We start from the raw sequence: 11448 nt of genomic DNA on the forward strand, positions 1-11448 counted from the left end.
ATATGCATTTGATTCCCGAGTTTATTGGCTCTCTACATATGAAATTCGACGTTTAAAACGGGCCTCAGTCGAAGATGCAGCAAGAGCCGCATTTAAAATGTAAATATGTCGAATTTAACTGAGTGAAACGTGGAGCCTCATATCCATTTGATTTAATTCCTTAAGTTCTTCACAGATGAAATTCGATTTGTTTCCTGCATGCAGAAACAACTTAAACATAAACTAGTTCTGTTTCTTTCAGAGAGTGGGGAAAGGGGATTTTTGCGTGATACGGGATTAAATGTTTTGAATTTTCGTGAAAGGTAAAAACACGAATTCAAATTAAAATTCGCGAACTGTGAATGGTTTGCTTGTCGTGATACGTGAACTTTAAAATCTTTTATCCGATATTCGTGATTTTCAACTAATTTTTTCGTGAAAATAGATGGTAAGTTACAACTGAAAAAAAATTTACACTGAAGCCAGTGGACCTTCAAATGAACTTGTTTAAAAGGTTCTAAAGGAGCTAAAGTCGTTCCCTTATATGTCCTAAATGACCTAGCCTGCGTTTCGAGGGCGGCGCTGCAGGTGAGGCATTTGCCCCACCAACTTTCAACTTTTAGTCAACTCAAAATTGAGTAGGTTGAGATACTTTAGCGTGGCAAGCTAAGATCCTTGGACCAGATGATCATACACTGTATGAGGCGATTTGATGTATTAGGATTCGTAGAAGAAACATTCTGTGATTTTATAAATAGATCAAAATCCTACAGTCTTTTGAATTTCACCTAAGAGAAAAGACTTTAGATCTGGATAGTATTTCCTTGCGTGACCTGGACAGAAGTTGATTGATGAATAGGCCATCATTCGCAAAAGTGTAGATGCAGTTAACAGGAAGGATTTTTCCGAGGATCTTGATTCTGTCTGTGATTTTTATGGAGACCACTTGGAGTGTAAAACGCTACCGCCACAGCTACAAACTCTCAAAGCGCAGTTTGGTTAACTGAGACAGACCTTGGATTGAACTATGTAGTGGCATATCTGAAACCCTCCCCAGTCGGTAGCTGTTGATCCCTGGCTAAAATCTTTTGAGGATCTTCTAAGATCTTTAAAGATCTTTAGAAAGATCCTTGAGGATCCTAGTAAAGATCTTTGATCCTCAAAGATCCTTGCAAAGATCGTCAAGGATCCTTAAAATTCTTGCCAATATCCTCAATTTTCTTACCAAGATCTTTGAGATCTTCCAAAATCTTGCAACGATCCTCAAGGATCTTTAAGGATCTTCAAAGACCTTGGCAAAATATTTATAGATCTTTACTAATCCTATTTAACAATCTTTAGCATTACCAAAGATCGTAAAGGATATTTAAGGATCTTCAAAGATCTTGTGACAAACCTCGATCATCTTCAAGGATCTTCAAAGATCTTGTGACAATCCTCTATCATCTTCAAGGATCTTTAAAGGTCTTGTTAAGATCTTTATGGATCTTTAATAATCCTATCAGAAATTTTTTAAATACTACAAAAGATCTTCAAGGATATTCAAGGATCTTCAAACGTCTTGTCAAGATCTTTAAGGATTCTTAATACTGTTAATACACCACCAAGGATCTTAATACCTATTCTTTGTTATTAAGCAAATTGGTTACTCCATTTTCTGGAATTTTGTTATTAATCCTGCCATTTCTTCCATTAGTTTCAAATCAAAAATTTCCGATGACTGTCAACTAAGGCTCAGTCAGTTCTTTGTTGTCCAATGTATTAATTTCTAGTAGTCCACGGCTCATTTTCTTTCAGCAAACAAACAAAATTACTTTCATGAGAATGTTGAAATTTTTCGAAGACTTGGACGCAAGTTTTTGTCAGATTAGGAAAGCGACCTAACACGATCCATTTTTTGTTGTCCCTTAGAAACATGAAAGATCAAGCATGCATAATGCTGAATCATTTTATTTAATGACTATGTCCTAATGACATGTCAATGGGCAGATGTGACTGTATAATAATGCTTACACAACCATGCAGATTATTTCCCTATATAAGATGTATATAAGTTCGGTTCACGTTCTTTTCTCTACTCTTTTAGATTTTAACTTGTTTTCGTTTTATGGTAGAAAAGTGGCTTTGCAGCTGTAAATACAGCTTAAAAAAAGTTATTATTTAAATTTCTAGCTTTTCTACCCACCGCAAGGATGGTCATTGGAAATTCCAAAGGGAAAGGAGGTGTTAAAGGCCAAAATTTTTTCAGTGAAGGTATGAAACTAAACTGGAATTTCCAGAGGGGTGGGGGCATTAAAACCAAAAGACCATCCTTGGGAGGAGTATGGACTCCTCCCGGCCAGTCGCATAGGAAAATAGAAGAAGAGATAGAACAAAAAAATGCACTTTATTTGAGTGTCAATGTATTTAGCATGAAAGTGCTAATTGGGGACACCATATTAACGTCTCCTGCAGGAGACGGGACCGCCATTTTACGTGGTCATCCGAGCCACGCGAAGGTGTAGCTATTTGTAGGGCAAAAGGTAGTACCTTCATTTCTCAATTATTTTAAGACCCTAAGTATTGGTCCGACCCCGTGATTCGAACCCACGACCTCCCCGGCTCTGCAGTCAAGCGTTCTACCGACTGAGCTAATCCTGTCGTGGTTGAAAGAAATCCCTAGCTGTTTGATTCCCCGCCTACTTGTTGTATTTACCCGGCAACATGAAATCTTAGTGACATCTCTGCCTACATGTGAAGACAACACATAAATATAATGCAAAGTAACCTATAGCTAGTCATGATTGAAGAAATATAAACCATACCCTGTTAGTGGAATCTCTGGACAGTGTTTTTCGATCAGCTGAAATATTCTCCTTTTTGTTAATAAATTTTATTTACTCAACATACACATCACCACATATATTTAACATTGAGATTTCAATTTTTTTTGTTAAAGTATCTCTTAAAATTGTAATAGTTATGATAGTGGCCGCTTGTTTACAATTTCTACTTATTAAGATATACCAAGTAACAGTAAAGCAATTTAGCACTCAATTTTGTTGAAAAGACAAAGTAACTAAAGATCTTCGAATAATACAATCATTTATATGAAAAAAAAAAAGCTAAATGACTGTTTCTTTCAAATTCTGAATTGAAGGTCCACATATCAAGCTGAAGTGCTAGTGCTCTGGTTAGCGATGTATTTATGTACCTTATAATTATTATTTAAAGCCACCATCTCTGACTACATTTTTTCAGTGTGATGTATATTTATATTTCCTGGTAGTAGCACTTTAGTTATTAGTTAGGAACTTGCCAATATATCTGTTATGAATATTGCAAGATGATATATGTAAATTTTATAAATCGAAGTTCAAATAAACAAACTTACAGGCTATATTCTAATAGTATATGTAAGTTTAATTGCCAAGTCATTATAACTAGAAACGTTTTTGCTTCTAACCTGTTGTAAACATTGCATGCATGCATATCGGAAACTTATGCTATTTCTTCGCCAATTTTATTTATCATTGGTCTTGACAAGTCTGCCATAACCTGGTAGAGCCAGAACATACAACGACATACTCCACTGACGATTTGCAACAAAGAGTACAGTTATTTCTGCTGTAAACAAAAAGGAATCAATCGATGACATATCTGTGCATTCCTCTTAAATTTTAATATTAAAGCGTATCTCTGAAGTTTAAGCTTAATTACGTAAAGTTATTAGAAAACATACTTTTCTACAATAATCCAGTTCAAGTTCATTTTACACTTTTTTATTGGTTCAAAAGCCGCACGTAATATTTTTAAACATTTGGGTGGAAAGAACAGTTATTTTCATCGTTGATGAGAATATTCTAATGCATTTGAAATGTTAAATACAAGAGGTAGACTTAGCATTGTTCTTTTAAGTTTGGACAGAAAATGCTGGACTACATTATAAATCAAAGTAGCGACGAAAAACGTGTTGAGGACGTTGTTCATGTTGGACAAGCTCAGAGTTACGGAAAACTGATAAAACTAAAGACACCTTGAACACACCAAGACCACTCCATTTTATGGCCTCAAGGAACTATTTATTAATTGAATGAAGTGTATCAAAAGGAAACTCAAAAAGCATGCAAAGCAAGGAACTGTTCGCATGTTCAAGTGGACTTTCGACCTACTAGGAACACAATTTACAGTAAGAAACAGTGAAAGTGGAAATGATTCTTGCAGTTAAAAAATGGACAATCTAAGTGGTTGAAAAAGTACCTGAAAAAATTAAGGCTTGACCGGGAAACGAATCCTCACCTTTGCGATTGATCGGGTGCAATATTAATAGTTGAAATGACATGAATAGAAATAATTATATGAAATGACTTGATCATATTTTGAACGCTGTGGCTATATGGCTGGTAACCGGTCATGTTTTCAAAACACTAAATGACCGGCAGTCCTATATATTCTCAGTAAATTTCACAAATCGAAAAAAACGTATCAGATATCGATTAAGAAAAGTCAAGCGATCCTGAATTGCTTTACAGATCTCAAGTGTAGCGTTTGCTTTACGCTGGGCTCAGAAAACGAAACCGTGCTTTGTGACACTTAGAACTTTTTTCAGGTCGACTGCCGGTAAAGGTGTTGAAAAAACTAAATGACCGGCAGTCCGGTATCTTCAATAAATTTGACTTCTATACGAATCTCTAAGGAAACGAAAGAATCGACTCTGATGAGCTCTCGAAGCGTCTCGACGTTATAAAATTATAACCGCGATGGACTAGCTTCTAGTCAATTTATATCACTGCATCTAAAAGAATTATAACTGCGAATAATTAACATATGTGCCGACCTTGGTGTGCCCTAGGCTAACCCTAGAAGAAGATATAGTGCAGAAATATAGTGCAGTTTCAATATTCACTCAAGAAATTTTTAAAACCCTCGGAAGATGAGTTCTCCCCAGAAATAAATAGAGGATCGTTTCAAGACTCTTGAAAAATCCTTAAAAAATACTGCAGATCAGTTGTTTAAAGATGCTGATGAAAAATACTTTAGAAAACGAACTTCAAAGGATCCTTGAAGGATCCTAATAAGTTCCTTAAAGAATACTAGAGCATCTTTAAAGATCCTTAAAAATATGTTTTAAATTTCAGCCCAAGGATCCTTGAAAGATCCTTGTAAGATCCTTAAAGAAAAATGGACAATCTTTAAAGATGCTTCTAAAGATCTTTAAATGTTCAGCCCAACACTGAAAAATTTGACTCGTTAAAATAACCAATGAAAATTGTTGCAAAATGCATCTGAGAGAATCCTTTTGTTTTAGTCAGATTGACAAATTTAGATTGGTTTGAAATAACTGGATTCTTTTGATTTGAAATAAATAGTTTAAAAGCAGTTAAAATGAATATCAACAGGGTTATTTTGACCTTTTTGTTTGGTTGTTTTTAGTTCAATATTTATATTGTTTTAATTATTATTTAGTAAATGGTAGTTTTAACCAGTTTCTTTTAAGTAAGAATGACCAATATTTTTGGTTAAATTAACTCACTTTATTTAGTTATGAGACCATTTCAAATTAGTCAGTTCAACTATTTAAAAAACTACCCGGGATGCATCTGAGAGAACCCATTTTTTTAGTTACTTTTCGTTAATATAACTAAAAAAAAAATAGATTACAAAAATTGTTATTTTAACCTTGAAAAGTCAGTAGATTTAAATACTGTAAAAGAGTTGAAATAACACATTTAACACATTTTAACAAACAAATTCGGTTTCATCTTTATTGAACGTACATTTATGCAGTCGGCTGTACACATTCTATTCAGTAAAATGGCGTCCTAGAATGAAAAATAAAGGACTGCGTCGTACTTCCGGGTATGTAATATTGACTCTTCATCGGCGTGAATACCGGCTGATACAAATGATTTAAGGCTAGCTGTTTTTCGATTTTGTTGCAGTTCTGCAGTCATTTCTTTGAAATATAAAAACCCTTGAAATGTTCTAAGGGTCAATATTCCCACTGGGCATGTCCGTTCGTAATCTTCTGCATCTGAATCATTCTGCAACCAAGAAAAATATATGTTTTACTGCCAGCCAAGTTACAAATCCTGAACATTTCCTTTAAACTCGGCAAGTAATTCATGGCATTTTTTTGCACTTCCAAGGGCATTTTACACAACAGGCTTTTCACACCCCAATAAAGCACCTTAATTACTACTTGGCCAATTTACTTAATAATTACAACTGACTTAGTTACAGGAACCGCTTTTAGGGGGATTGAATGTTATTAGTTTTTTTTCCCATTCTTTTGCGGCAGAAGCAAAGGAAAAAACAAAAGGTATATACAATAATACGTATACAGTATATCTGAAAGAGCAATGTTTTTTTAGTAGTATTATTATTAGATATAGAAATGTTAGACTGAAATATGGTTAAAACCAAATCTTATCATGGAAAAAAAAAATGAAAAGCTTGTAGTTTGAGCTCTATCCTCTATAGCCCCCTTGGATTTTGAAACGTTACTGCGATAAGAAGGTTTGACGCACGGCTTCTAGAAGATGCATCATGATCACACAGGCGGCATCAGTATTGCCATTGTCATTGCCACAGTGACAGTGTAAACCACTGGAACCACCAGTAATTGTGATAGCCATTAAAGTCTATCATTTATTTATAATAATTTCTTAGCCCTACTGAAAAAAATGTATATTTTCGTTCCTAAAGTCTGCCCCGTAAAGATGCACTTTTTCCGCTTTGCCAATATAATTTACCCTGATTTATTAGTAGCAAACCTTGCACGCTGAACTGAGAAAATCAAATGTAGAGAGTTTTGACAAGAAGTAAGGCTGGTCAAAAGTAAGATTACTCATCAAAGACGGTACAGAAGCAAGAAAATACTCTGCGAATACAGCCGTCTCTCCTCGCCTGCTTTGGAAGTTTGCGTGCGAAATGTCTCTTGTGGTGAGGAGCGAGGAAAGACGGCTGTATTCACAGGCTACAAGGTAAATCAATGCCATGAAAAGGAAAATCAAGTTAGGCATATACAAGTGGCGGTAATATTTAAATGAATCCATGCATAATTAGATTTCGTTGAGAGAGTCAAAAGAACTCGTAGCCTGTGTAAAGATGTACGCTCTCCGAGTTTTTTTTTTTTTTTTTTTTTTTGAGGGGAGAAGGTGTCTGTACACAAGCTAGAGAACTTGATGCTGTAAAAGGGGGTCTAATTGCACTCCTTCATGCAGTCTCGTGCAGTAAGTGTTCTTAGAAACGGATATGAAAATTTTTCTTTCAGACTTCCGGTAATTAAATCGGTAACCTTTCAAGTACATTTTCGCTTAATTAATAGGAAGGTAAATTCGAAAAAGATAATATGCTTATTATCTCTGAACTCACTGTAAAAACATTTTGAACGCGAAAGAAAACCTTAAAAAAATTGCTGGTGCAGATACCTTTAATTAACATGCTTTTAGGAATATCTACTTCGGAATCCTTAAAATTACTGCCAGCAGAATAAAGAAGTCTATAATTCGACAGTTTTTTCGATTTATGCAATTCTTTCGTTGTCTCCTTTTTTAACTCGTGGGTACGCGCGAGCGTACCACGAGTTATTGCAGGGACAGGAATATGCAAATGAGTCACTCGCTCACTCGTAGTAGACGCACTTCCTAATTAATCGGGTCCGAACTCGAGAGCGCGAAGATCTATCGTTTCCAAAGAAGCACGCGCTCGCCGAAGTTCGGTGGCATCAAATTCCTCGCTGAGAGCGTGTATCGTGCGCTGCAGCACGGTTAGAGGATAGAGGTCTTACCAAGTTTAAGACACGCAGGAATCTTTCAGATTAGTACGATTTAAGAGCCTTTGACTCGTCCAGGCGTTAAACTTGACGAGAAGATGAGCATTTGCTCTTCGACTCCTTCAACTTCGACGCTGGCTTGATCTCCTACCTTGTAGTAATGTAGTTAGCCTGTGCCAGGCTCTCAGATAGTACAGTGGGAACGTATTAAAACGAGCAAAGCGAAAATAAGACTAGCACGACTTTCTCCCCAGCCCTTGCGCGGTTTTCCCATTTCTTATTACTGAACGACTTTCCACCACCATCTCGGAGCCTGGAACAGGCTATAATGTAGTAGCTTATGTGTATGAATGAATGTATGGTAAATAAAGGCACTTCTTCTACTTCTTCTTCTTTATAAGGACTCCCCAAGATCACGGGGAAAAATGGATGTGATTTTGAGCATTAGCTTTAAAATAACAGCGGAAATCGAGATAAGAAAACATAAGCTTATGTTTTGCGTCCTACTTCGCGGAAGAGTTGTGTCGGCTTTGTATCGCATACGTTCTTTCATTGCCATGAAATGTGTTTACATTGTTTTTTACTGTCAGTAGCCTGGTTTCAATTAGCCTTAATTTCATCCGATTGCTTCGAGTCGAATTTTCAATCGGTTAAGTATGGCTCGATCGTTTGCCGGTGGAAGTTCCATAGAAAAGGCATTAAATTTGAGACTTTTCACCAAATTATGCGATCATCCTCAGTGGCGTAGTGGCTATGCGAGGTCGGGTCAACTCGAAGGTACTGGGTTCAATTCTGCCGACGACCTTCTTTTTCCCTTCTTCCTTTTTTTTCTTTTTTGTTTTGTTTTGTTTGCTTATTTGTTTTGCTGTTTTTTTTGTTTTTGTTTTTAATATATACCTTGTGTTTCCAGAACAAGGATAGTATATTTATAATCTGAATTTCTATCATTTCCTAAAATTTACTGTGGGAAAACCAGAGGTGATATCTAATTGATTATTTTCTAAACAACGTAGCCACGAGTTTCCTTGATTTTTCTCTTTGTAATTCATTCTTGGAGTACCTGAACTCGTTGACTGCACGTCGGTCCACCTAGAGTTTCAGCTCAAATGTTTAGGCAAGACATTGTTTGAAATAGTAATTGATTTTGAATTTGGTATCACTGATGGGAAAGTATTTAGAAATATGTGAGCCGGGTCAAGAGAGAAAGCAACAACACGCAAGCTGCAGATTATAGCCCAAGCAAGGCTGCTCCAAGTGACAACCTTAGTAAGGAAATTGCCAGTAGGCAAGCAATTAAATCTTGCCTTGACAAAACAACGGCTTTTGCTGAGCATAGGAGTTAAGCTTTTCTTCAACCCTTAGCACACTTCACCATTCTATTTAACCGTGACATTCACAGAAGGTCATGTACACAAGACGAAGGAAAATAAACTGACACTAGAAAAATTTGGTCCATTTATCAACAATTCAGTCCTCCAAGTAGTTTAAAATAAAAATATATGTACATACATCATCTGACTTCTCCTTTACACATGATTCTCTGGTCAATACTAATTGTTCCTTAAATCTTCTAAGGCATAAAAATGCAGTAAAAATGCAGTCTTCGCTGTTGACGTTTTGGCGCTAAAACTCTAACGAACCACCAACGGTAATCGGTAATTCACAAAAAATTCAGTTGGATGTATTCCTCTAATTTCATTATCCTTGTCCCCTTTACATCCGTCTCCTCTCGGGCTAATTGTTCTGGGAGGGTAAGCAAAACTTTTAAGCGCAATGGAGAGGTTTAACTTCAATTCGAAATCTCAAAGGTGGTAATGAACACCAACAATGGGCTATTCCGCTCTTTCACAGATTTTCGACCAAAAGAGAGACTGTTCGCAGCACTGGCTCTGTTTTGCGATTTCAGATGGTAAGAAAACTGTTTCAGGTGTTACAGTACGGTGAAACAATTCTTCAAAAGCCTGAAGAAGAAACCCAGGGCCAGACTATAGTTTTTACCTCAACCTCACAAATTATGGAATTTGTACTCACCTCGAAATGCGTCGGTGTAATCTTGGAATGGTTTCATTAACTCTATCCTTAGCAGTCACTTAGAGCCTCTATCATCCCCTGCTATAACATTCGGCCTTGATACATCATTGTTAACTTGAGATCCATGGCGATGTTGACTTAAAATCTTCAAATTCACGGAGCTTCATTTCAGCACAACCTTCGTGTAAAATAGTCGGAATACACAGAGGCAAACAAAGGCTATTCGACAATGTTCAAACAAAATATCATCGATCCTGATTGGACGAAAATTCGCGCCCTGTTACTTGCGACTAAGATTTTAGAATAATGTAGCCACGGTATGTGATCTGTTTATCTACTGCGTTTCCTTTGACTCACGAAATTCAAGTTGTTGTAAATTTCCTCTGCTTGAACTGTGAGCCGAAAACGATAATACGAAAGGAGAGACGAAATATGAAAAGGCGAAAAAAAAAAAAAAATAGAACAACAAAAAGAGATGGTGTTACATTTTCCCGAAAAGATAGGAACCACATTAACATTCCTCAGATTCCTGTCAACTAATTGAAGTCACGCTTTGTTGTACCGTCGGTTGCATCAAAGGAGGATAGTTGTTGTTAGCAGTCACAATATTTACTAGGGCCATTTATACGAGGAAAAATAGGACGCATCTCAAATAAGAAGCGAACTTTCCGTATAAACGGCACATTTCGTCTAAAATAAGACCCGGCTTAGCTAAGACGCGTCTTATTTTAGAACAGCCCTTAACACCTGTTCTTAGATAAGACGCGTCTTAGCTAAGACAAGAAAAACTTCGTATAAATGACCTTCGCGTCTTAAATAAGACGCGAACGCATAGTACACATGCGTTAATTTTTGGCGCGCCACGTTGGGTTGCTGTTGCTACGGACAACATTCACATGAAAACGAGTCAAGAACAGAAATAAGACGCGAACCATTTATACAAGCTGTTCTCGTCTTAAATAAGACATGCTTGTATAAATATGGTACAGTTCGCGTCTTATTTAAGGCTCGTCTTATGTAAGACGCGTCTTATTTTTCCTCGTATAAATGGCCCTACTGTTGCTCATGTAAACAATTCCGCAGTTTGTATAAGTCAACATTTAAGTAATAGTAATAGTGTAAAGGATTGTAAAGCATAGTCTTGTTCTATTTTAATAGACTGATTTCTCAAACCACGGTATTAAACGCTAAAAGAAACTGGCAATTGATAATTTTCTACGAAAGTAAGATAAGTTCTTTTGCTAAGCTGGAAACGGTCATTAAGTTTTTCTTACTTTCTTGACCACAATGAAATCCTGGCTTTGCCCAAATTTTAGCGTTCAAGTTGCACTAGATTGCATCCGGGAGAACATGTCCTCGCTATCGCGTCAATATTACACGTGCACATATTCCCAGTTTTTCTTCTAGGTCATCGAAAGTTGAGTCTTTGGAGGGACCCTTATCTTTGACTTGATCAAGACGAATGAAAAGTCAATGCAAGACTGAGAAGATTCCCAGCACGCTTATGAATTTTTGAAATAAATTGATACTATTGTTTGTTGTGAACAGTGAAGAGCCAACCTCGTTTCCACGGTTCTCTCTCTTGCTTCGAGAAGCAAGTGAGGGGAAGAAGAGTAAATAATTGTCGCTTTGACAAAAGATACTCTGTCGAGGCCCGAGAGGAGTTTGCCGCCTCGTTAATT

This window comes from Porites lutea, chromosome 5, assembly GCF_958299795.1.
Source record: "Porites lutea chromosome 5, jaPorLute2.1, whole genome shotgun sequence".
NCBI lineage: Eukaryota > Metazoa > Cnidaria > Anthozoa > Scleractinia > Poritidae > Porites > Porites lutea.